Below are 5080 nucleotides of genomic sequence, written 5' to 3' on the forward strand. Positions count from 1 at the left end.
TCCGTATGGGACTCTCCTTGGCGTGGATGGCAAGGTTAGCGTTCAGATATGAAGATTCCTTTCTCTGTAACCGACTTTGTACAACCCTAGTCCCCTCCGGTGTCTATATAAACTGGAGGGGTTAGTCCGTAGAGGCAATCACAATCATACAGGCTAGACGTCTAGGGTTTAGCCATTACGATCTCGTGGTAGATCAACTCTTGTAATCCTCATATTCATCAAGATCAATCAAGCAGGAAGTAGGGTATTACCTCCATCGAGAGGGCCCGAACCTGGGTAAACATCGTGTCCCCGTCTCCTGTTACCATCCACCTTAGACGCATAGTTCGGGACCCCCTACCCAAGAGCCACCGGTTTTGACACCGACAGTTGTTGCAAGAAAATTACTGTAAAAAATCAAGTATTATATATAGTGCAAGGCATTGTTTTGAAAAAAATGATACTGAATAGAAATATTACCATATATTTTTGACGATGTTAGACTTTGTCAAACACTGGAGTATACACATGATCAGCATTTTGAATACCATATTTGCTTTGAAAGTGGTCAAATATGCTTAATAAATTCAATTGTATGGCCCATGTGAATCGACATATTATTTGAGGTGAATGTAGTATCAATGTTCCTCACAATTCATTTGCGTGTTGGATTGAGTTTGAAATAAGCTATGACATATAAAAGATAAACATTAGTTTGACAGAAACTTCAAAATGGAGGGGGATGAGCAAATAGTTGTGTACAAGTGCAACTACTAAATGAAAATCTGCAACTATAACAGAAAACGTTGGACCAAAGTTGGGTAGATACATACACGGATGAAAATTAGGACGAGTCGGCAGCTGAAAATCTAAGGAGCCGACTTTGTTGGGGCATAAATTTATGTGTATCTCCTGGTTAAATCCATGATGGAGGTAGTACACATATAAGAACTCTCTCAAGTTGTTGCGAGTCAAATAGGTTTTTTCTTTAGTATTGATGGTATTAACAAAAAACAGAGTCCTTTTATTGTCTCAATAAGAAATGAAATTTGAGCTGAAGCTGTGTGTGCATCTTCAGCTCAAATTACTCCTTGTGTTTGGCTTTGGAGATGTTCATGCACGATGAAAATCAAGGTTTTTGGTTGGAATATCAGCAAGACCGCGGCAAGGCCTTGATGCCCCAGCCCAGCGGTCGACCCACCAACTATGTAGGCACCCACGTGGCAGTACGTGGCTCCTAGGCCAACTAGTCAAGCACCTACGTGGTGGCATGCAGATCTTCGTGAAGACCCTGCCACCGCACCAGCTCAGCAGCCTGCCAGCCTACATGGCGCTGCATGCCTTGTTGGCCTGGACACTCGAGACCTCCTTCTCAGGAGACATTGGAGGACTGGCCAAGATGAAAAAATTTGTGTGCTTTGTCCTGCCCATCTACATGAAGATAGGTCTCATCTTTTCTTCAACTGCAATTTCAGTCAACGGGTATGGTCTTATCTGCAGATTGACTGGTTGGGGGGACAGGATGTGACCTCCTCCCTATTGCACGCCAAGAAGAATTTTCAGCACCCTTTCTTCTTTGAGGTTATGCTCACCGCGGCCTGGTGCATTTGGACTACCAGGAATGGGAAGATCTTCAGATCAGAGAGGGCTTCGTTTGGCGTGTGGAGGTGTAAATTTGTACATGATATCACCTTGTTGTACCATAGAGTGAGGGAGAGTGTTAAACCTGCTTTCTTATCTTGGGTTGATAATCTCCCTTAGTTTGATGTATATTGTAACATAGGTAAGTAGGTAAGCTTTTCTCTTTCATCACAACCCTTTTCTAGTTTGTAATTAGGTGGACTTCTCTTCTTTTATTTGAATAAAAGACTATGGAGCTGTTGCTTCACAGTACATAGTCAAAAAAAATTGAGCTGAAGCAACTTTTGTAATGCCGAAAAGTTCTAAAAAATCAATACTTGCAAAGCAGGGGATGACCTGAGGAAAATGCAAGTGCAAAAATAAGTATTGTTAGAGACAATTATGAAGTGAATAATTGTACGGGAAAAGACTGTATGCTGATGATATTATTGTTGGGGAACGTTGCATGGAAAACAAAAAAATTCTACGCACATGCAATATCTATCCATGGAGATGTATAGCAATGAGAGTGGAGAGTATGTCTATGTACCCTCGTAGATCGTAAAACGGAAGCGTTTATTAATGCGGTTGATGTAGTCAAACTTCTTCGTGTCCAATCGATCAAGTACCGAACGTACGGCACCTCCACTTTCAGCGCACGTTCAGCTTGATGACATCTTCGCCTTCTTGATCCAGCAAGACGGGCGAAGTAGTAGATGAGTTCCGGCAGCACGACGGCGTGGTGAGGGTGATGGTGAATTCGTTCCCGCAGGGCTTCGCCGTGCACTGCAGAGAAACTGGACGGAGGACTAAACTGTGGAGAGGGGCGCCGCACACGGCTAAGAGATTGTCGTGGGTTTGTGTGGCGCCCCCTGCCTCATATATATAGGTGGGGGAGGGGAGGCAGACAGGAGGCGCCCCAAGGGTGGCCAGCCGGCCCCCTTGGGCTCCTTCCTTCTAGTGCCCCCCTTCCTTGTATGCCTGCGGGGGGAAGGCAGGTGGGGGTGCGCCCCCTTTCCTTCCTCCTAGGTGGAGGGAAGGAAAGAGGGGCTAGCCATCCCCCCTTTCCATCCTAGGGACGGGGACCAAGGGAAGGGGTGCTCCAGCCCCTTGTGGGCTGGTGTGTTCCCCCCTATTGGCCCATAAGGCCCATTAACCTCCCGGGGCATCCCGGGACCCCTTCCGGTGATCCGATGACTACCCGATTCACTCTGAAACCTTTCCGGTGACCAAATAGCATTGTCCCTTATATCAATCTTTACCTCTGGACCATTCCAGAGCTCCTCGTCATGTCCATGAACTCATCCAAGCACTCCGAACAACTTTCGGTCACCAAATCACATAACTCATATAATACTATATCGTCAACGAACGTTAAGCATGCGGACCCTACGGGTTCGAGAACTATGTAAACATGAATGAGACACCTCTCCGGTCTATAATCAATAGCGGAACCTGGATGCCCATATTGGTTCCTACATATTCGACGCAGATCTTTATCGGTCAAACCTTTATGACAACATACGTAATTCCCTTTGTCTGTCGGTATGTTACTTTCCCGAGATTCGATCGTCGGTATCTTCGTACCTAGTTCGATATCGTTACCGGCAAGTCTCTTTACTCATTCCGTAATACATCATATCGTAACTAACTACTTAGTCACTTTGCTTGCAAGCTTCTTGTGATATGTATTACCGAGAGGGCTCAGAGATACCTCTCCGATACTCAGAGTGACCAATCCTAATGTCAATCTATGACAACTCAACAGACACCTTCAGAGATACCTGTAGAGCATCTTTATGATCACCCAATTACGTTGTGACCTTTGATAGCACACAAGGTATTCCTCTAGTATTTGGGAGCTGCATGATCTCATAGTCGAAGGAATATGTATTTGACATTAAGAAAGCAATAGCAATAAAATAATGATCATATGCTAAGCTAACGGATGGGTCTTGTCCATCACATCATTCTCCGAATGATGTGATCTCGTCATCAAGTGACAACACATGTCAATGGTTAGGAAACCTTAACCATCTTTGATCAACGAGCTAGTCTAGTAGAGGCTCACTAGGGACACAGTATTTAGTTATGTATTCACACATGTATCTAAGTTTCCGATCAATACAATTCTAGCATGAATAATAAACCTTTATTATGAATAAGTAAATATAACAATAACAACTTTATTATTACCTCTAGGGCATATTTCCATCAGTCTCCCACTTGCACTAGAGTCAATAATCTAGATTACATTGTAATGAATCTAACACCCATGGAGTCCTGGTGCTAATCGTGTTTTGCTCGCGGAAGAGGCTTAGTCAACGGGTCTGCTATATTCAGATCCGTATGTATTTTGCAAATTTCTATGTCTCCATCCTTGACCTTTTCACGAATGGAGTTGAAGCATCTCTTGATGTGTTTGGTTCTCTTATGAAACCTGGATTCCTTCGCTAAGGCAACTGCTCCAGTGTTGTCACAACAGAGTTTCATTGGACCCGATGCATTGGGTATTACACCTAGATCGGATATGAACTCCTTCATCCAGACTCCTTCATGTGTTGCTCCTGAAGCAGCTATACTCCGCTTCACATGTAGATCCCACCACGACACTCTATTTGGAACTACACCAACTGACAGCTCCACCATTCAATAAAAATACGTATCCGGTTTATGACTTTGAGTCATCCGGATCAGTGTCGAAGCTAGCATCGATGTAACCATTTATGACAAGCTCTTCGTCACCTCAGTAAACGAGAAACATATACTTGGTCCTTTTCAGGTACTTTAGGATGTTCTTGACCATTGTCCATTGATCCACTCCTGGATTACTTTGGTACCTCCCTGCCAAACTTATGGCAAGGCACACATCAGATCTGGCACACAGCATAGCATACATGATAGAACCTATGGCTGAGGCATAGGGAATGACTTTAATTTTCTCTCTATCTTCTGCCATGATCGGGCTTTGAGTCTAATGCAGTTTCACACCTTGCAACACATGAAAGAACCCTTTCTTTGATTGATCCATTTTGAACTTCTTCAAAACTTTGTCAAGGTATGTGCTTTGTGAAAGTCCTATTAAGCATCTCGATCTGTCCCTATAGATCTTGATGCCCAATATATAAGCAGGTTCACCGAGGTCTTTCATTGAAAAATTCTTATTCAAGTATCCTTTTATGCTATCCAGAAATTCTATATCATTTCCAAGCAATAATATGTCATCCACATATAATATCAGAAATGCTACAGAGCTCCCACTTACTTTCTTGTAAATACAAGCTTCACCGTAAGTCTGTATAAAACCATATGCTTTGATCACCTCATCAAAGTGTATATTCCAACTCTGAGATGCTTGCACCAGTCCATTGATGGATCATTGGAGCTTGCACACTTTGTTAGCACCTTTAGGATCGACAAAACCTTCTGGTTGCATCATATACAACTCTTCTTTAAGAAATCCATTAAGGAATGCAGTTTT

Source organism: Aegilops tauschii, chromosome 5, assembly GCF_002575655.3.
Source record: "Aegilops tauschii subsp. strangulata cultivar AL8/78 chromosome 5, Aet v6.0, whole genome shotgun sequence".
Lineage (NCBI taxonomy): Eukaryota > Viridiplantae > Streptophyta > Magnoliopsida > Poales > Poaceae > Aegilops > Aegilops tauschii.